We start from the raw sequence: 23,446 nt of genomic DNA, 5'->3' as shown, positions 1-23,446 counted from the left end.
AAATGGGAAATATTTTACATGACTGTACATGTATAAAATATATCAGATTGCTTATCATCTCAGGGTGGGGGGAGGAGACAAAGGAGGGACAGAATTTGGAATTCAAAACTTTTAAAAAATGAAAGTTAAAAATTATTTTTACATGTAATTAGGAGGAAAATATTATTTTAAAAAAAGATATCTCTCTTCTCCACTCCTCAGCATACCTCTCAGATATCTTCTCCTACTATTTTCTATTTCACTCCATTCTCAGATAAAGAGGGGCCCCTTCTTTGTGCCAAGATCAATACCTCTATATGCATCCTTGATCCTTTCTCTTCCCAATTTCTCCAGCAAAAGGCCCTGATTATCATCATCCTCTCTCTCTCCAATTTCAATCTCTCCTTAAACCTATCCTAAAAACTCTTACTTTTATCCTACCATTTCTGCAAACTACAGTCCTCCCTGTCATGGCATAATTCCTTAAGAAAACCATCTCCACTAAGTGCCTCCATTTCCTTTCCTCTCAATCCCATCTAAATACTCCACAATCTAGCTTCCAAACTCATCATTCAATGCAAACTACTCTCCAGTATAACCAATGATCTCCTAATGGATGGATCTAATGACCTTTCATCAGTTCTCATTCTTCTTGACTTCTCAGTAATATCTGACACTATTAATCACCAACTTTTCTTAGATATTGTCTCTTTTCTGGGTTTTCACAACACTGTTCTCTCCTGGTTCTCCTCCTATCTCTCTGTTCCATTTCCGTATCCTTTACTGATTCTTCATAAATGTCATATCCACTAACCATGGACATCCTCCAGGGCTCTATCTTGGGCCCTTTTCCCTTTCTGCTCTATACTATCTTACTTGGTGATCTCATCCCCACATATGGATCCAATTTGTCTCTCCTGCAGATGATTTCAAGAGTTATATTTCTATGTAGACTAGAGTGTAAGAAAGAATAGCTAGAATTTATATAACACTTTAAGATTTGCAAAATGCTTTACAAATACTGTTTTTCATTTGATCCTCACAACAACTCTGGAACATAGATGCTATTATTATCTCCACTTTGTAAATGGAAGGGAAGAGAAGTGCATAAGGTCACACAGTCAGGAAGTGTCTGAGTTTTCCTAACTCCTGGTCCACTGCACCACCTAGTACTTGTACACCTATGTCTTGCGTGTCTCAAATACACTATTCTATTGACATCTCCAACTCATATGCAAAACAGAACTCAACATCTGTCCCTCAAACACAACCCCCCTTCTCTTCCCAACTTCCCTATTACCGTCAAGGGTATCTCTTTCCTTCATCAAAAAGGATAATCTTTGACTCCTCACTTTCACCGCACGTAATCAATCTGTTGCTAAATACTATCATTGCTGCCTTCATAAAATCCTTCACATGTACATATCCCCTTCTCTCTTATATAGTCTCAACCTTAATTATCTCTCACTTCAACTACTGCCTCCTATGGCTCAAGTCTTTGCCCACTCCAATCCATATTCTGCACCACAGACTGATTTTTTTTCAAGTGTAGGTCTAGCCATATCATTACCCTGTTCAATGAACTCCACTGGCTCCCTATTACTTCCAATATCAAATATAAACTCCTCCGTGAGACATTTATAACCTGGTCCTTTCCTATTTTGTCAGTCTTCTTACACCTATACCACTTGCAGTTCCTTGAGCACAACATCCATCTCCCATCTCCCTACTATTCCACTGGCTGGCTGTCTACCCCGCATGAAATGCTGTGCCCCTTCCCCTCTTGCTTTCCACCTTCTTCAGGAAGCTTTTCCCAGTCTTCGAGCTGCTAATACATTCCTCTCTCAAATTACTTCTATCTGTTGTTTATATATCTTGCATATATCTAGTTACTTAAAAATTTTCTTTCCCATTAGAATGTAAACTCCTTGTGAGCAGGGACTTTCTCTGCCTTAGGTTGTATCCCCAAGGGTTGGCACAATGTCTGGCACATAGTAAAAACTTAACAAAGGTTAACTGACAATTGTCTTGTGATCTTGGGCAAGACATTTATTCTCTGTTACCTAATCTATAAAATGAGAGGGTTGTTTTCCAAGACCTCTAAGATTGCTCTCATATTCATAACCATGCTGCCTCCAAAATCGTAAACTGCAATTTCCTTCTTTGCCAGTCATCTGGTCACCCAGACCTGCAAGCTAGGAACTATACTACTCTTCACTCTCATTCATCCGTCACATCTAATCACTTGCCAAGTCTCATCTATTCCAGCTCATCATGTGCTGCGCTCATTGCCTCTTCTACACTCACCCCACAGCCACACTAGATGCAACCCTCATTCTCTCTCCCCCAGATTATTGCAATCTGTAACCAATCTCTCCTCTCTGTAATCCATCCTCCACACACACAGCTGCCAAACTGATGTTCCCAAAGTGCAATTCTGACCACGTCACTTAACTCATCAAGAAATATCAGAGTCCCTAAGGCCCCTAAGTCAAAATATAACTTTTATATTTGGCATTTAATGTCCTTGGCAATCTGGCTCCATCCTATCTTTCCAGGATGATTACATATTACAGTTGTACTTTCCACATTGCAAGGGTTAGGGGCACAGTGCCCCTGCGATCTGGAAAATTCACGTACAATTTTTTTGGCCCTCCCTTTGTACCAGAAAAGAAGTCTGATTTTTTTCTTTTTCTTTTATGGGGTGTTTACAGTACCTTATTGTAAAATCTGAGCTGATATTATATAATGCCATGTCTACATTTTATGCATTTCTGAGTTTCTTAATTTTTTCTTTGTCTTCTTCTGGCCTTTGTGACTTCATAAAACCAGACACCCCCCAAAGCCTGTAGTGTTCCTCCTTCCTCTGGAACCCCTAGTTCTATTCAAAATTAGCTAAAATGCTGCTTCCTTAAGGGGAATTTTCCTAATTCCTGCAGGTGTTGAGTCCCGCTCCCCCATCATTGTGACTCATATATATGTATATCCTATATTCATTCATTGTTAACAAGTCATATGTCCCAAGAAGAATGCAACCTTCTTGAAGGCAGGAACTTCTGTAATGGTATTCCCACTACCTACCACAATGACCAGTATACGTTGAATTAATTGATTGGTCTGTGGTGTGTAGAATATATACTAGGAAAGATATTAAATGATGTCTACAGTGTTAGTTATCTTTTAAAGTATAATTATATGTATGATTAAGGCAAAGGCAGGATACTTTCATTTGCAACATTCAGATCATCACTGCACTGGAGAACTTTTGGGGAGGGGGTGTGGGGAGGGACCCTACAGCCTACATGTGGCCCTCTAGGTCCTCAAGTGTGACTCTTTGATTTTGAATTCAAATCAAAGGGCTACACCTGAGAATCTAGGCAGCCACATGTGGTCATGAGGCTGTAGGTGCCCCACTCCTGTATAGATCCAGACCTTTGGTCAAGTTTATATGGTACATGTGGGCAGCAAAGTGGTGCAGTGGATAGAGCACCAGTGGAGGAGTCAAGAGGAGCTGAATTCAAATCTCACCTCAGACACTTGACACTCACTAGCTGTGTGACCTTGGGCAAGTCACTTAACCCCAGTTGCCTCATCCTGAGTCATCTCCAGTCATCCTGATGAATATCTGGTCACTGGATTCAGATGGCTCTGGAGGAGAAGTGAGACTGGTGACCTGCACAGCTCTCCCTCACTCAAAACAAAGTCAAATGCAAGTCATGTCGTTATTTCTCTGATGGCATGCATGGTCTTCTTTAGCAACATGGTACATGCCAAGTGAAGTAAAATGTTTTGTTACCTTGGAAGAGTTATACTTATCAGGGATCACTCTAGAGCAGAAGTTTTTAACCTGGAGCCTGTTTTGGGGGTGGGGGGGGGCGTCTGTCTGTCTATCTCCCTAAATATGAAGAGAGACAACTCACACACACATATTATGACAAATATATGATACATATAGATAGACATATATATATACATAAGTGTATTACATATATGTATATATGCAAATATAAAACTGTATTTCAATATGGTTTCCTTTGTTGATTCCATGTGTTTTATTTTATGTATCTTAAAATACAATGACAAAGTACCCATAGATTTCAGCAGGCTGCCAAAGAAATCCATGATACAAAAAAGGTTAAGAATCCCTGCCCCATAGTGAATTTCAGATAAACTAAAAATTACTTCAGATATTTTCCAATTGTTTTGCTGGGTTTTTTTCCCCAAACCTCTTGTAGCCTGTTATATTTCTAATCAAATTTCATTTTTGTAATGTTCATTTTTCATACCAAAAAAAATTTAAGTTATTAAGATTACAGGCTTACCATTAGAATCAATCTTTGTTCATTCAACAAGTACTTATTAAGCACCTACTAGATACAAGGTACAGTGCTGGATGCTGGAGATATAAAAACAAAACAAAAATCAAACAAAAAAACTATCCCTGTCCGCAAGAAGCATATATTCTACTAGAGAAGACAACATTTAAACAGGTAAATAAATACAATATAATTTCTAGAGGGGAGAAACACTAACCACTGTGGGGAATCAGGTAAGGTTTCCAGAACTATAGGAGGCAACGCTACAACTACCTTCCTGAGAAATCATGCCTTTTCTAATCTCCTACAGAATGTGGTACATGAACAGTAACAAAGTCATGAATGTTGTCTGCTACATGAGATTATATGTGTGTTTTGATATAAGGCATATGCTGGAGGTCACAAGGATATGCAGCCTTACCAACCAAATTCATTTCAACTATGCTTTGCTGTTTCCATCTCCTTATACTTTAATTAAATTTTTTTTCCAATTACACAGCATTATTTTCTTCCTGCTCATCTAGCTATACTTTGAGGAAAGAAATTTAAAGGAAAAAAACAAACTTCAAAACAAGCAAACATACTCAAGCAAATCAATTCTCATATAGGCCATGTTCAAAAATGTGTATTTCATTCCAAATATTAGTCCATTATCTCCCTGTCAGGAGGTGGAGAATATTCTTTGTCATAGGCTTTCTAGACTCATGATTAATCAGTGAAAAGGACAGGAAAGCTAAAGGAATAGAAGAAATGTAGGGAAGGAAGAAGTTTGTTGCTTATTTGGCAATTAACAAAGAAACCCAAAGTCTGGTTATTTGGCCAGCTTCCAAAAGCTTATTTCCAGAGCTCCATATAATTAAAACTGTGTGACTCAAGTGGCCTAAAGCCTCAGACTCCTTCTAGGACTCCGTCAGGTTTTACAAAGAAGGTATCCACAATTACTTTAGAGATACAGCATACATGTCATCTGAAAAAAACTTCTGACTGAAATCATAATTACATATACTGATTCTTAACCTCAAGGCTCCACTCCTGCCTCAAAGCAAGGCTTTCCTGAATGCCTGCATCCTGCCTCCATTTGTTAAAAGCTCTCTTCTCCAAGTAACGAGGTTTATTAACCTGCTTAAATGTTACCTTTCTCCCCACACACACCCATGTAAGTTTCACAAAGACAAGAATTCTTTTTTGTTTATCTTTGCATCTGGCGTCTGGCACATAATGGAACTAAGTAAATCCTTGTTGAATTCAAAATTTGAAATTGAATCTTATTTCCTTAATTTTAAGATATAATAATTTACTGTATCAACCCATTTAAATCTGGCTGAGAGTGGCTTAGCGAGTTACATGTAGCAAAACGTAAGAACATATAGATTGTTTGAGGGAAAATACAAAGCACTATTTCACATTGTTCACTTAACTCAGTACTGTGGGACAATTTTGGGGAAAAAGTTATGTGTTAATAGAAGAGATATGCTAATACTCCCCTCAACCCAGGAACTAGAAAACTAAACCTTTCTGACAAATTGGCTTTTTAAAACAATCTGAAGAATTTTTAAAAAGTGATTTGGAAATTTTAAAAATAAATTACAAACAATAAGATGTAGTTATCAGAACAACTTTCTTTTGAAAAAACACTATATTACAATGTCTATTTAGACTGTAAGAAAATTATACCAAACATAAATAAAAATTTGTTCATTATTACATTTAGAATTTGTCGGACATAAATCATTTCAAACTCCCCCAACAATCTTAAATTAAGGTTTTCATTTTAATGATTTAGGGAAGTCAGTATCTCTAACAAGTCACTGCTTCATTTTGTTAAATGAAATAGATGACATTGTGTCTGCTTCCTTTAAATCATTTTACTTGACATTGGTATCTTATTCAAGACTTTGAACTTATGGCAAACTCTGGAAACAGAACCAGAAAAACAAATGCTTCACCCCTACCTCTGCATTATATGTCAAATATAATAAGCCAGGCAAAAATGTGATGTACAAAAGATAAGAACAAAGAGAGTTTTCATCTTTGTTTAAACACCTTTCCAGAGAAAGTCAGTAGTTCTAAATTGTTATTTCCTTATATGAATCAAAGAAATTTTATCTCCCTGAAATTACATTTTAAATTTTTGATTAAGAAAAAAGAAAATTCCAAAGAGATAAGTAATTTCTCCAAAATTATCTGAAAAATTCCTCAATCCACAAATATAAAACAGCCAAATAAGTAATTAGGGGCGTTCTTTGATAATACAAAAAAATTGTAAAAAATGTAAATATATTTTTAAAAAACCTGAGTTATGGTCTCATATAAAGTACTTGCTTGCTTATTCCATGGTCAAATAAGGTGCTAATGATTAAAATCTTTGAAAATAAGTCTGTTTAAAACCTTTTTTGCCATTTCCCCAAAGAAGATTTGATATTTTAAAATTTTCATTTAGATTATTGTGATATTCACACAAAACCCCCCCCACCAATTTTCAGTGTTGGTAAAATAAAAAAATAATGAAAAGGTATTCAATGCTTTTATGAGAAAGCTGAAAACTCCATCCTTGTTGTTCTACAAATCTATTTTTACATTCACCTAGGGGAAATATTAAAATAGTACAATTTAATAACATTTCACAACTCAGTTGAACATCTATTTATTAAGTATCTACTGTGTGCAGAGCATTATGTTAGAAAGCAAAAAAAAATACAAAGGCTTGATGGAACTTATTGCCCAGTAGAGAGGAAGGAAATGAGTGAAACATACAAATGAGCTTCTATTTTTCTTTTTATCCTTGAACCTTGTAATTCAATTTTTATTCCTTCTTATTTTTGTGAATTTACATTTTTGTCGAAAATACCAAGTTCAATGAAAGCTGAACCCATGGAAAAATCACAGTAAGAGAGCAAGCTTTCTATGACTACCCAAATCTACCAGCTAATTTCATTAGTCCTCGAGAGTAACTCAAATCCAGATACATTTTTATCTTTCTGACCATGGATGAAACGAAGAGTCAATTGTAACATGCTAGGATGTTTGTACTTGTGTATTGTAATGATGGTCTAGAATGGAGACTGATTGATGTACTGGGTAATGACTTTGGAAAGCAAAAGGGAGAGGATGTGAGCCACAAACCTTGTATTCATTTTATGTATGTCAGGAAATGAGAATCAAAGTTGATACTTTCTGTCTGAACTCAATGGCTTGTTTCTAACCTACTAGCCTAAGTATGAAGGACCACTTATCTTGTGATGAATCCCAAGAGTCACCTGTTACCTCCCTCCCAACCAAAGACATCAACACTCAACTGGCCATGTGAGTTAACTCCTTTGGCTGCCAAAAGGAAGTCTATAGACACAAAAAGGGAAACACATGCCAAGTAAATTAGGCCTTTGGTAATTTGGAAACCACAAGCCACTGGGTTCTTGCATCAGTTGAAGATGAATGAGAACACTTGCAAAAGTATTTCACCACTAGGACATTTTGTGAAAGAGAATCATCAGGGAAAACAGGAATTTTTAAATTCCTCTATTACCCAATACAATTATGTGCTTCAGCTAATGCTGGTTGGCACTATTTAACTGTGCCTCCTATGCTGTCCAAAGGTAAGAGGAGAAGCAGAACAAATAAAAGGTCTATTTTCGATTTTCCCAGTGTATCTAAGGGAGACATCTCTGTTTGGAAACTGGCATTAAAACCTGCTTGCCTTGATTCACGTCTGATTCACTATTGTCTCTAAGATAGTAACTATAGCAAATACAAACCACAGCCCCCAAGACCACATCAATGCCCTGTTTGCTTATGAAAGCACTATTCTTTCATGTTCAACTCCCATAATGACCTTTTCTTTGCCTTTCCAGTTCCTATGTTCCCTTCACAGCACTTTAACCAAATAAAAACACAAGTCTATACTTTAAGTTTACATCTATAACCTCTGGGTGCGGTGGAGTTGTCCCTTTAATTGATAAAAAGGAAACGTTTCATAAGTAATATTCCTTCAAACACAACCACACACAGTTCAAATATAAAAGCAATCATTTTTATATTGTTATTGTTTTTAATAAAGAAAAATAACCTCACAATGTCCTATCAACTTTAATTATTCAACATATGAATGGCAAACTAGGATAAAACCTTCTCCTTAGGTCATTAAGATGTATGTTGTAAACAGAATCACAGAATTCTAGATTTGTAGAGTTCACTTCGTCAAAATACTTTATATAAATAGAAATAAAGCAATTTGCCCAAGGTCACACAGTTTGTAGCAGGGTCATAAGCCTAAGTTCCATTCTAGTGCTCTTCCCAATACACACAAGAAACACAAATATGAGGAATTTTTATACTTTCCCTTTATTTATATATTTATATTTATTTATATATATTTATATATTTATTTATATAAATATTCCCTTTATTTCAGAAGGGAAGATACACATCCTAATCAGGAAGGGAGGAGAATTAGCAATAGACATTAAAATATGCCACTAAAAAAAAGTTGCTTAGCTTGGGAGTTTCTTACATAAGCAGAATACAAAAGGTTATAAAGCTGGGCATTAATGTATTACTTTCCCTTAGAATATCCTGACACTCTAGGACTTTGGACAACACCAAAAAGGGAGAAAAGGAGCTACTTGACCACAAATGACAAAATCTCTCTCTGAGTTAGATGTGCATTTAATATATCAGTTTATCAAGATATTCATAGTCAACAATGTACACAATTGAGACACACATCCTATACCAGTGCACACAGATACTGATTCACTCACAATGCCCTCAATCAGTAAAGGCAACAATTTCTGCTCAGTTGGCCAGCCCAGCCCTCCAGGCAGCTTTTACAGCTTGCTTACTTGCAGAAATATCTTTAGCCTCTTAATGTCTTTTCCATCAGCAGGTGGAGGAGTCTCACAACTAGAGATGAAATATAGAAGCTTCACTAGCACCTGGATCAGAGAAGAGAAAGCATTTAGGCCAGATCAGTCCATTACTTTACTTCCGAAGTGAATTGTACTACATTGTACTGGGTTGCATTGTACTATGAAAAGTTCAAGCAAGCAGGTAAGGATCCTAGAAACATTACTGTTGTGTTTTGATGCCTTTCTGTTCCTTTCCCTATTTGTTCTGTGTGGTTTGGCTGCCAACCTTCTGGGACAAGTAGCCATTCGTGCCTTTAACATCTGTTCTCCTAGGTGTCTACACGCGTCAGTTAAATGCTGCCATGCTCTTAGGCCAAGACTCTGAGGACATCCTGTCTGACACTTAATGTCTTTCACAACCTGGCCCCTTCCTACCTTTCCAGGCTTCTTATACTTTACTACCTTCCACATACTTGATGACCCAACAACACAGAACTTCTTGCTGCTCCTCTCAAATAACACATTATCACCCAACTCTGTGCCTTAGCACTGGCTATCCCCCACATCTGGAATGCTCTTCATCCCTCACTTCTACCTCCTGCTTCCTCTGGCTTCCTTCAAGACCCAGTTCAAATGCCACCTCCTGTAGGAGACCTTTCACTATATAGTCCTCACCCTCCTGTCTTCCCTTTGAGATTTCCTTCCATTAGACATTGCATCCTGGGCCATCTCCAGTCGTCCTGATGAACATCTGGCCACTGGACCCAGATGGCTCAGTGAGACTGGTGACCTTGTACACCCCTCCCTCACTCAAATCAAAGTCAACTGCAAGTCATGTCATCATCTTGATGTCATGGTCCTCTTCAAGAATAAGGGACAAACACACAAGCTTTCCATTATATACCTCTTTTTAAATACTGTTTTCTCTATTAGAATGTGAGCTCTTTGAAGGCAGGGACATAGTTTTTTACTTTATTTGCAACTCCCAGAACTTAGCACAATGCCTGGCATATTCTAGGAGCTTAATACATACTTATTGACTGAGTATATTAAGTAAAAGTTTGGAGTGTTGATCCTGTAGATTCTACCTACAGCCAGAGGTCTGACCATACTGACTGAGCTTAGTATCAAAAAAAAAAAAAATGCCCAGTGGTAGGAATTAAGGACATGATGGTATTCCTCAAGAGTGCCCAGCTAGCTCAGTCAGTAGAGCATGAGACTCTTAATCTCAGGGTTGTGGAATCAAGCACCACACTGGGCACTTTTCTTTATGGTGGAGAGCAGGGTGTCAGATTTGGACAATAAGTCAAGAGGACTTATCTTCCTTAGTTCAAATATGGCTTTGGACACTTACCAGCGATGTGACCCTGAGCAAGTTACCTAACCCTCTTCGCCTCGGTTCTGCATCTGTAAAATGAGCTGGAGAAGAAAATGGCAAACCACTCCAGTATCTTTGCCAAAAAAACCCCAGATAGGGTCACGAGGAGTCAGATGTGACTGAAACAAATGAACAATAACAACAGCAACAATGGCATTTCCCCAATAAACAGTTCTTTAGGTCCACTCTGGGATAGAGCATACTATATGCACACTTCTCTAATTTTCTACCTACTTAGGGACAAATTCCTGCCCCTTATTTCTAAACTCACCCTTTTTCATGCTTAATCTCAATAATAAGTACAACACAAATATTCCTTTAAATATATAGTTTGCAAAGGAAAAATATGTTTTTAATTCAGGTTGACTAATAACACAAAAACACTCCTACAATAACATTAGCAAAACAGAAGACCCCTTTCTATAGAGAGAAAGAATACGATGGCATGCCTACAACCACACAGTGGCTAAGACCTAAGATATACATAGGCATCCCCAAAAAGCTCTTGCAATGAATTTTGAAGATGGAAGCACATGATATTTGGGAAATTAATTTCAAATAAAATAACAATTGATCTCTCAGACAATAGAAAAGCATGGCTCTAAAATGAAACTGCTCTCTATAACTTTCCATGAAGTAAGTACAAGGGTTAAACATTTAGGTTTCAAAGGACTTTCCTACTGTGCCAGAGAGTCAGATTAGAACTCTGATATGTCAACAATGCCAGTCATTAAGTAGAGCCATTGCATCAATAAACCTGAAAGAGCTGACAAAATAAATCAAGAAAGAATATAATTCATTCAAGAAAAAAATGAGACTCAATAAAAGGTCTTTTATATACTACACTAATATGTCCGCCGGGACAAATACTCTGACAAGCAAATATCTGCATAATACTGGAAACTAACTGGCTACATGTGATGAGGTCAAGTCTCTTAAAGGAAAAACATTTTGAACATTGTGTGTCTCACAAACCTTTTCCCTAACTATTCCCTTCCTGAAAGATAATCCTATAATTTGAGAGAGACAGAGACAGACAGAGAGAGAGAGAGAATATGTGTGTATGTGTGTGTGTGTGTGTGTGTGTGTGTGTGTGTGTGTGTGTGTGTGTGTGTGTGTGTGGATGGGACCTTGGAAAATCATCAAGTTCATAGGATCATGATTTGGAGCTAGAAAGGTACTTAGTGGTCAGTCTAGTATTCTCATTTTACAAATGGGAAAATAGATTTTGCCCCCTAACTGTGGGTATGCTCCAAGGCTCTGTCCTAGACCTGTTTCTATTCCATTTCTATATTCATTCTCATGTCATTATCTGCACCCACAGGCTCACTCTCTACAGAGATATCTCCTAGATCCCTACATTCCTCCCTAGTCTCTCTGCTCATTCCAGTATCACCAACTGCTCACTGCACTCCAAATGTCACTGGACCAAGACAGAGTCCAGCCTAACCATTATCTCTCCATCTAAATACTAGACTTCTCAATGTCATGTAAGATCATATTTAGCTTCTTTTGAGACCATTAAAGAAAAGCATACACTATGTGCCAGGCACTGTGATAAGTATGCACCAAGCTACAAAATCTCCAAGCATTGTAAAATCAGATGCCAATGATCTCTTAATTGCCAAATTCTCAGTCTTCATCCTTCACTGCTTTATAGTATCTGCTGCTGCACCTGCTGTTATTGACTACCTGTCTTCTCTCTGAGTTTTTATGATATTTTTTCTTGGTTCTCCTCCTACCTGGCTAAGCAGTCCTCAGTTTCATTTGCGGGTTCATCATCCATATTAGGACCCCTATGTTATATGAGTGCTCCTGTATCCTGGGCTCTCTTTTCTCTCTACACTTTCTCACCAAGTGATCTCATGAGCTATCAGGGGTTTATTTCTCATCTCTATGCAGATGATTCCCAAATCTATAGATCCAAACCTAGGCCCTCTCTCTCACCAACTACCCTCTGGATAAACATCAAGCTCATCATTTCCATAACCAAACATTCGATTTCCCCCAGATCCACCCTTCCTTTGAACTCCCTCGTTTCTCTCTGGGGCATTACCATTCTTCAAGTCACCCAGCTTCAAAAGCGAGGGTGTCAATTCAACACTCTTCTCACTCACAGTTGGCAATCAGTTGGCAAATCTTTTTCTTTTTTGAAACCTCTGCATGTCTTGCATCCATCCTTTTCCCTCATCCCATACCAGGCAAATTCAGGCCCTCATCATTTCCCTCCTAGATTATTAACAATAGCTTCCTAATTGGTCTCCCAGCCTCAAGTCTCTTCCCCTCTCTAATCTATCCATCACACAATTCTCAAAGCATTCTTCCTAAAACACAGGCCTGACCAAATTACACAGATACTCAAAAAGTTTCAGTGGCTCCCTATTAACCATAGATTAGGTATACCCAGTTACTAAAGACTTAATTTCTTAGATCTAATTCCTAAGGTTATGAAAACCTTGTATAAAAGCAAAAGGAACCTTTTAATCAATCACTAAGCATTTATTAAGAATCAATAGGCTTTGTCCTAGGCACTGGAGAAAAAAGAGCAAAAAAAAATCAGTACCAACAAAGAGTTTATATTTTTATATGCAAAATGTCTTCAGAATAAATAGGAGAGAATTTAATGGAGGAGAAACAAGAGGCTGAGGAGATCAGAAAAGGCCCAGTGGAAGAGTCAGCCCTTTAGCTTAGTAATAAAGAGAAAGTAGGAACTTTAAGTGGCAGAAGTGAGGAATGTCCTGGGTTAGAAACAGCAAGGTCCATTGGCTGGCTAACAGAGTGAACAGGAAATAATCTATCAGGTCCCCTGACTGTTGGTGATCCCCAAGGCTCTGTCTTGGGTCCATTTCCCTTCTCCCTCTACATTCTCTCTTTTGTATCTGCTCAAAAGATTTTAACTATCATCTCTATCCAGATGATTTCCCAGCCTAAAGAAAGCCCCAGGCTCTCTTCCCTGAGCTTTGTTCTGGCTTTCCCACATCACTTTTAAGTGATTGAATCTTTCAAACTGTATTTCTCAGAAACATTTTAAACTCAGGCCCTAACTAAACTCATCTTCACCCTCCAACCTTCTCCTTTCCCAAACTTCATTATCTCTGTCCAAGGGATGTTCTATCCTTCCAGTCTCCCAAATTTTTCATCTCAGTATTATTCTGGATTCTTCACATATCAAATCAATTGCTAAACAAGGCTCTCACCACTCCAGTTCACCCTCAATGTGACTAAAATAGAATTTGTTTTTTTTTAAACACAGATTTGACCAAGTTACTCCCCTATTTAATCAATGCTGATGGAATCCTGTTACCTTTGGGATAAAGTATAAACTCCTCTGCTTAACCTTTAAAAATCCTTCTAATCCTTGGTGTATAACTATATAAGTACTTGTTGCCATCCCTATTACAGTTTACAGTGTAAACTCTGTTTCATTTATTACATTTGTATTCTCGGTGCCTAGAACATAGCAGATAATAAATGTTTGTTGATTGACTGATTAACAACTGTCTACATATTAGTTACCACATTTCTGGAGCAAGGATCACCACAAGGATGGGTGGCTTATTCTAAAGAAAAAGAAAAGCTTCATTCAGTGAAGCCAAAACTTGTCATTCCCAACCAACATTTGGGATACTACTAATAAATATTACATTTCTAATGTGCTTTTGAAGTTGAGGGAATCTGATGCATCCTTTAAATAGTAGCCATCGAAAATCTACTATTTTAAGAGAAAGAAAAGTAAGGCTATGTTAAAATCAACCAAATAAGGGTCTGTCTAGAAATCTAAAGTTTGATTTAGCCAGAACAGATGATGTCAAAACTATTAAAATTCTACATCTGAATATCTCAGAAATCTTTAGAGAAAAAAAATCAATATCCTATGTTCATGGCTTTATATCTCTTATCAAAAAAAAAAAGCATATCAACCAACTGCAAAAATAATAGTTCATATGTTCAATTAACATTGTGACCTTAAAATTAATAAATTACATATATTAGATATAATAAAAGCTAAAGATGAAGTCAAAATGGTGGCTGTCCCACTGGCACTTCAAATTCAAAGTGTCCTAAAGTTGAATTTATTATCCTCACTCCCAAGCTGTGTCTCCAAAATTCCCTTATTTGTGAAACAGACACCACCATCTTGCCAGTCACTTAAGTTCAAACTGTAATGATCATCTATGACTCTTCCCTCTCTCTCATCCACAGATTGTATGTATGTTTCCAAGTCCTGTCAGTTCTACCTCCATAAAATCTCTTGAACCCACCCCTCCTCTCTACCCACACTGCTACCACCCTAGTTCAAGTCTTCATTAACTCTACCTGGATTATCATAAGATGAAGTCTCCTAAATTTTCTTGACTTCCATCTCCTCCCCGCTGTGGGTTATCTTTCACACAGAAGTCAAAACTAGGAACATTTCTTACTATGTCACAATCAAGTTCTTCTATCTACAAGTGGCTCTCTACTACCAAACAGGATAAAATACAAATGCCTCACCCTGGCAATTTAATGTCTTCTACTATCTAGCTCCAACCTTATTTCACCTAACTCCCATTCTTGTACTTTGTATTCTAGACAAATTATGGTAAGTTCTCCAATCTCACCCTGCCATCTGGTCTTCATACATGTGTGCCAGTGGTCCCTCTATGCTTGGAATGTACTTCTTCCTAATCCTTACTTACTAAAATCTTTTTTCTTCCTTCAAGGTTCAACTCAGGTGCCAAGAAAACTTCTCTGATCCCCAAAGCTAAGTGTTCCCTCCCTCCTCACATTTTCTAGAGCATGTTGTCTCTTGCTCCTACCACATAATACTTTGTATTATACTTATTTGTGTGCATGTCATATTTCCTGGAATAGATCAGTGATACCTGCTGAAAGCAGGAGGTGAGAATTGTTAGAAACCAGAAAACCGAAACTGTCTAATAATAAAAGAGCTAAGGACATGTTTAAGGATTGGAGCTGGGCCATTTTTCATCTTTGTATCTCTGGACCCTGGAGGGCCTCAAACAGGGTAGGGGCTCAATAAATGGTTGGTGAAGTTCATTGAATTAATTTATGGGAAAGAAAATTATAAAAACTTTAATTCAAGAGTATAAGTAAATAAATTATGCTCCATTGCCAACTTTCCAGAAATAAGCTAAAAATAATTTACTTTCATCCTTATCTGTACATAGGATGAGTTTAATACTCGTTACTGACATCACAAACAAGCTGACAAATATTTTTAAAGTATTTTGAGGGACTTGAGAGTGTAACTAAAACCACCATTACTATAATAATCATCATGCAAGAGTCTTATCAACGGGGGGGTGGGCAGAGCCAAGATGGCGGAGTAGAAAGACACACATACGCTAGCTCCGAATCCACAGCCCATAAAATATCTGTAAAAAAGAACTCCCAACAAATTCTGGAGCAGCAGAAGCCACAGAACAATGGAGCAGACAAGATTTCTGTTCCAGAGGGACCTGAAAACCTGACGCGAAAAGTCCGTCGCACCCGGACCCGGAGCTGAGCCCAGCCCTGCCTTGGCCGCGCAGCACCAAGAGGAGAGGATCCGAGCGGGCTTCAGGGATGGAATCTCCAGCAGCCCCGTGGGTCCCTCCACCCGTGGGCCCCAAAGGTTGGTGAGAGGGTCTTCTCGGCTTGCCGAGAGGGGAGTGGGGTGCCCCCATAACTCAGACCCCCTTGGGAGGCAGCAGCAGAGTCAGCAGCAGACAAGGGCTCCCCAAGCAGGTTGAAGGTCTCTGCATAAACCCCCTGAAGGAACTGAGCCCATGAGGAAGCCCTGCCCCCACCTGAGCAGCTGAACTTAATCTCACACTGAATAGCAGCCCTGCCCCCACCCAAAGCCCTGAGGCTGGGAAGCAGCATTTGAATCTCAGACCCCAAGTGCTGGCTGGGAGGATCTGGAGGCCAAGTGGGTGTGAAGAGAATATTCAGAAGTCAAGTCACTGGCTGGGAAAATGCCCAGAAAAGGGAAAAAAAATAAGACTATAGAAGGTTACTTTCTTGGTGAACAGGTATTTCCTCCCTTCCTTTATGATGAGGAAGAACAATGCTTACCATCAGGGAAAGACACAGAAATCAAGGCTTCTGTATCCCAGCCCACCCAATGGGCTCAGGCCATGGAAGAGCTCAAAAAGGATTTTGAAAATCAAGTTAGAGAGGTGGAGGAAAAACTGGGAAGAGAAATGAGAGAGATGCAGGTAAAGCATGAAAAGCAGGTCAACACCTTGCTAAAGGAGATACAAAAAAATGCTGAAGAAAATAACACCTTGAAACATAGGCTAAATCAACTGGCAAAAGAGGTTCAAAAAGCCAATGAGGAGAAGAATGCTTTCAAAAGCAGAATTAGCCAAATGGAAAAGGAGGTTCAAAAGCTCACTGAAGAAAGTAGTTCTTTCAAAATTAGAATGGAACAGATGGAGGCCAATGACTTTATGAGAAACCAAGAAATCACAAAACAAAACCAAAAGAATGAAAAAATGAAAGAGAAGTGAAATATCTCACTGGAAAAACAACTGACCAGGAAAATAGATCCAGGAGAGACAATTAAAAATTATGGGCCTCCCTGAAAGCCATGATCAAAAAAAAAAAGAGCCTAGACAAGAGTCTTATCAATCTAATAAGTTATTTAGGAAAGCACAGGCAACAGCACAGAAGTCTTTAACATTCAGTCAAGAAAGAGGCCATATATAGCTAAATCTTCTGGAAAAACTTATGTACAGAAAAATTAATGATCAATGTTGGAACTGCACAAGGCCACTGAGACTAACTTGCTTTCTCCCTTTACTTTCATAAAAAATGTTCCAGGATCTGAAATTTTTTCAAGTCCCATGATACCTCTAGGAGAATAGTGTCTTCAAACACAGAGCTGGGAAACTGAATGAGAGGGAATTTAATCATGTATTCAGTCAGCAACACTTGACTCCAAGTTGTTCCTTGGAGAGTCCTGAACTAGTTTAGGATGTGATATCTGATGGAATAATAGCAAAGGCCTACAGGCTGGATATAGATTGTCTCATTGTAAGAAATTCTTATTACTATTTCCATGGATTTTTTTTCTCCTTCCTGTTACTATAAATTCTTGACTCATACCATAAATATTTAAAATAAAAACATTACTTAGATAAAAGACTATTAACTGCCTGACACTCTAGAAAAATAATGGCCATATTACTTGTTAACTCAAGACTTCTGAAAAGAAACATTTTAAAAAGAAGAAGCTATTACAGTAAATTAACTATAAACCTTTAAGGTTAAATTCATAACCTCAAAAATTATCGAACTACTTTTACTGTTGAAAGGAAATACTCAGGAATCAATTCCTGAGATTTAGTACATTTCAATTAAATAAAATTGTATTCATACTGTCCATCAATATGGATAGACTATTTTACTTGGCTCTAGAAATAAAAGGTTAAAAAAATGAAGCCCTAGCCATTAAGGAGTTTATAATCTCCTAGGGATAGGGGGAGGGGGAGGAGAAGAGAAGAGAGTTAAGTACAGTATAAGGCACAGTATGATGGGAGCAAAGAAGACTTCAAGAATAAATACTAGCAGAAAATCGGAGGAAAAGAATATTTTTAGCTGAGAGGATCACAGAAGGCTGTAGAGTAGAAAAAAGGCCTGAGAAGAATTTTAACAAGTGAAGAGGAAAAAGGTATCCCCTGTTTGGAGTCTGCATGAACGAACTAACGTGAAGATCTGAAGTCAAAAGCTATCAACACTGAGAGATAATTAGAAAGAATGGTCACAGACTTCTCTGTTTCTCTTTATTTTCTAAAGTTATGATGAAAAGCAGGGAAGGAAATAGTCTAAAGGGAAGACATTTTTGCTACTTTTAATTTAGGTTCCCTTTCCCAAGACATAATTAATTAGCACTTTTGTAGAAACAAAGAATAGTGATGTCCAAGACAATATCAGATTCCACTCATTTCTATCAATCAGAAAAGTATAATCTCAAACTATAATACAGTAACACTTCACATAATACTACTCTATCAAAAGGGAAAGAAAAAAGTCAGACATGAAAAATACTCAAATCATTTAAAATGTACTTGCAGAAAGTATACACTTAGATGTTGGTTTTATTGTATCATACATGCCAGAAAAGATGCAAAATGTACCTGGAAGTCTTAGGGCAGAGGGAGGTAAGGGAGAGGATTAAGTGAAGGAAAGCTACAAGGAAAGGAGTGGATTTTACATGAAATGTGGAAGAACTTTTCTGGGGTAGAAGCTTAAGACCCTTAAAAAAAAAAGTTCAAGATGAACATGAAGGTTAAATGAGGCATCTATAAAGAGGTAAGGTATGAAAATTATAACCTTGATTGTTGCTTTTTCCCAGAGGCTCTGAACCAGTACTCTAATATATATGGTATGATAAAATAAAGGCTTCTCTTTTCTGACTTTTTCCAGGTCACCCTAAAAAGACCTCAGTTCCAATTTTTTTCCTGCAAATTTTTTACCTATGTGCCTTGGCAGGCCATATGACCTGTCTAGAATTCATTTTCCTCATTTACAAATTGAGGAGTTCCACCTACATGATCTCTAAATCCCTTTCTAGATTTTGATCATACAACTAAACGTAATTTATTTTCAGAATTATTTGAGTAAGTTACTCCTTGAAAACGTCTAAAATTCCAGCCTTAAAAAGGGAAAGTGATTTTGATTCCATAGTAATAGGTAAAATATTTTAAATGAAAACATCTGACTGAAGTAACACATTAGTTTGAGTAACTGAAATGAAACTCAGTGAACAGAGTGCTGGATTTGGAGTCAGGAAATTCTGAGTTCAAATACTGCCATAACTACTTGTAGCTCTATAACATGAGACAAATCACTTAATCTTTCTCAGCATCAATTTCCTTTTTAATGAGGATAATAATTGTATCTATCTCCCAGGGTTGTTCTGAGGATCAAATGAAGTTACATATGTAAAGTACTCTGTAAACCTTAAAGCATTATATAAAATATAAAACTATCTTACTATTATTAAAACATAATGGCAAGCAGTACAAACATAAAAGGTCAACATTATTTTTTTTCTTTTTCTCACAAGGAGAAGATAGGCCAAAGTCATTATGGGAAATGAGGAGACAAAAAACACACAAAGATATGCTTAGGGACATAACTTTAATAATTTTTCTTAGGATGCAGAACTTATTTATCTTCAATTGGCTTCAATTCTCCCATCTGTAAAAGAAGGGATTGAACTGAATAATCTCTAAGTTCTTTTGTAGCTTAAAATTACACAAGGACAGTTTTGTATTGAAAATCTTTAAGCCAAGTACTTTGGCTGTGTTAAGATTTAGATGCATAGATTCATTTTTAATATGACTAAGGACCTTCCTTCCCAAGGCATATGTTAATCAGGACATCACTGTAATTGACCTTCTCTAGGTTAAAGTATCCTTCAGGTTTGGGCTATTGCTTCATCCTCACAATCTATTACCTATAAAAACAGTGTTCTAGCTTTTATCTTCTCTTTTGGCTCAGAAATAGAAAGAAATTAAGAGGCTACATCTATTTAAATTCCATACTCTACCTTTAAAAGGAACAATGGAAAGAAAGGCTGCTTACAAATGACTCCAAAGTGAAAGGAACTGCCTCCCAAGATAGGGAGATGACTCTCAGCTCCACCTTCACTAGATGTCTTCAAGCAGATGTGCAACAACCACTTGTTGAGTATGTGGTAGAAGGGATTCTTTTTACAGGCATGGGTTAGACTGAAATCAGAGGTGCAAAACACACCATGACATGCAGCTTACAACACTTCCAAGTGGACCCAAACCAAATTAAAACAAAATTGTGAAATATTGAACAAAATAAGTAAAAAAAAAAACCAATAAAACAAAGATAACATTTTAAAATTAAATGATTATGTAGCCTTCAGGAATCCTTGTGTAAATTAGTGGCCACCATTTTTCTTTGAATTTGACATCACTGGACCAGACTACTGCCAAGTTTTCTTGCCAACTCTGAAATTCTGTGATGCTCTGATCACTTCCTGCCAGAGTAGACCCATCACATTTGGTCCCCTAATTTTTATCCCTGTTGCAACCCTGAAAGTTACGTAACTAAATAAAATGGCACAGTGGTCTGATGTTTCAGGGGTCCCTAAATCTCTTAAAAATATCAATCAATGGGGACAAAAATGTAAACCTGGCTAAGTGGATAGAGTGCTCGGCCTGAAGTCTGGAAGACTTGAGTTCAAATCCGGCCTTAGGACACCTGCTAGCTGTATGACCCTGGGCAAGTCACTTAACTTGTTTGCCTGGGGTTTGCCTCATCTGTCAAATGAGTAGGAGAAGTAAATGGCAAACCACTCCAGTATTTTTGCTCAGAAAACCCCAAATGGGATTATGAAGAGTCAAACACAACAAAAGTTGAATAACAACAAATGGACCTTGAACAACCCAATTAATTTTTGTTTCAATTTTCCATCTGTAAATAGGGATGATGACAATCACTACCTCAAATGGCTTGAGAATCAAGTAAGATAAAGTATGTCAAAGTACTTTAAAAAATGATAATGTTCTAAATAAGTTCAAAATATTATTAAAGATTCTCTTCCATTTAACTAAGTCTTCTTCCACATAACAACCCCAAAGCTCAAGTCTTTTTTTTTATTTTTAAGGTATTATCTAATCCAAACTGTAGAAATATCTTTAAATTTTAGAAACAGTAGTTCTACATTTAACAATATACAAAGAAAAGTAATTCATCTGCTTAAAAATGACACCTAAAGTATTTTCCAGATCTTCAAATAGAAAGTATAGCTTACCATCAAAGTATGATTTAGAAACTTCCTAACAGAATTCAATATTTAATAGAAAGCACAAAAAAAACCAACCAATACACAAGAAGTTACAACATTTCTAGTGAAAAGAGCATTCAGCAGTCAGAAAACTTGGGCTCCAGGATTAAGTCAGCTTTTCATAGTTTCCTTACTAATAAAAATATGGTTTTGGAAAGCATACATTTTCCTTATCTAGAAAGTGGAGGTGATGATGATGATTATGTTAATAACTCATAGTACCAGAGATCAGAGTGACTGAAGAAGACCCTCAAGCCCAGTCCTCTTAAATAGTACTCTACAGATGATAAAGCATACCTCATAGCAACTTTGTAAAGGAGATAGTGTCAGATACTTTTGTTTCCCCTCAACTTTGATGTCCAAGATTAGAGAGAGGTTAAGAAGATAAACTTTTATCATCAAAGGGAAAATATTTTTACTTCTTCAGAAACCAGATACTAACACGAAGTATAAAATAAACTGATATATACAATAGAACTGGTGGTACTTCATATTACATAGACTTACTTGGATAAGGGCTACTGAGTTTGGCAGAGCTAAATCACATGTGGTGCTACTAAACCCAAGGGGGGGATTATTTTCCAGTGAGCTGAGCTGTTGTAGCCTTGCTGAAGATAAAATTCCACATCAGGAATTTCAAGCAAGTGAGACATCTTACTGAATATAATACAGATATTATGAGGCATCTATTCCCTCTGGAATTAATGAAGACAGGAAAAAAAGATAAAGAGTATTACTGAACTAATGTTTGGCTCTCAAGATGAAAATGTCATTGACATCATTTTATTTAATGGTGAGTCATTACATTCCCCAATTCCAAACCAACTGAGCTTTCCTATTACACTGGCATTTAAAAAATCTTATGAGAAAGATGGTACTTTTTTTAAAAGTTGGTTGGCTTGAAAAAAAACAAGAATTTTTTAAAAAATCACTTGACACATAATAGCAATGTCGTTGAAAAGAAATGTAAAAGTGTGACCTTAGTCAAACATATCAGAAAGAAGAAGTGTGGAATGGTGGGAAGCAGAATGGTCTACAACCACAAAGGCTTAGGTCTTCACTTTGGTTTTGTCACTCATTTTCCTGCGTCACCTTGGACAAATCACAATTTCACTAGAGTTTGGTTTCAATAACTGAAAAATGGAAGGGGTAGGTGGAAGGAAGAGAAGTGGAAGTAGATGATCTCTAAGCTATTTAATAGATTATGATGGTCTTTTATGGTTTTTTGAATCAAATCAATTTTACTTCTGAACAGGGTTTCTATTTGCTTATGCAACCATGAAAGGTAGATCTATGAGGTATCTGCCCTAGGGTGACTAGCACAATCACTGTTGCAAAGGGCAATTCCCTATTGGAGGGAAGGAAGGTGGTAGGAGTCAAGAAAATGGAACGTAGATCCAAAACAGGAACCAAATACAAGTAAGCCATAGACTAAGCTGGGTGGGCACTGTGGTTTTTGTTTTGTTTTTTGTAGAGGTGTAGCAAAAATCAACAACACTGAAAGAGGAAGAAAAAAACAGGGGAAAAAGCCTTTTATAACTGTAGCTCCAACTTCCTTTTTCAGCCTTAGTACATACACATCAGGGCAGCAAGCTGGAGCAGTGGATAGAGTGAGAGGCCTGGAGTCAGGAAGATCTATTTCCCTGATATCAAACCTGACCTCAGTTACTTAGTAGCTGTGTGACCCTGGACAAGTCTCTTAACCTTCTTTGTCTTAGTTTCCTCATCTGTAATATAACCTGGAGAAGGAAATGGTAAAGCATTCTAATATCTTTGCCAAACACAAAAAAACCCAAATGGGGTAATATAGAGTTGGACACTATTGAAAGAACTGAACAACAACACACATATCACTCTCCATGTATATTTTGTCCTAGGCACAAGACCTTCTTCCTATTTCTCATACCCAAACACACAAGATCCTATCTCAGCACCTTTGCAACATCAGTGCCCCATGCCCAGAGCACACTTCCTTTATACTCTACCTCTTAGAATCTCTAATTTCCTTCAAGTCCCAGCTCAAATAGCATCACCTAAATAATACCTTTTCTGAACATTTCAGCTGCTGATTTATGTCTGTTCTATACACATATACATAGAGTAGCATGCAAAT

General features: G+C 37.3%; 1 protein-coding gene and 1 non-coding gene across 4 annotated transcripts in view; one reads left to right on the top strand and one right to left on the bottom strand.

Annotated features, from left to right (window-relative positions):
- Nucleotides 1–23,446, bottom strand: part of GMDS (GDP-mannose 4,6-dehydratase) — a 761,839-nt gene that overhangs the window by 654,417 nt on the left and 83,976 nt on the right. The window lies entirely within an intron of this gene.
- Nucleotides 10,328–10,400, top strand: TRNAK-CUU (transfer RNA lysine (anticodon CUU)). The gene has a single exon. It is a non-coding gene; the product is annotated as a tRNA-Lys (tRNA).

This window comes from Notamacropus eugenii, chromosome 4 (genome assembly GCF_028372415.1).
Source record: "Notamacropus eugenii isolate mMacEug1 chromosome 4, mMacEug1.pri_v2, whole genome shotgun sequence".
Lineage (NCBI taxonomy): Eukaryota > Metazoa > Chordata > Mammalia > Diprotodontia > Macropodidae > Notamacropus > Notamacropus eugenii.
The sequence above is the reverse complement of the archived record's forward strand: the minus strand, read 5'-3'. Positions and strand labels throughout refer to the sequence as shown.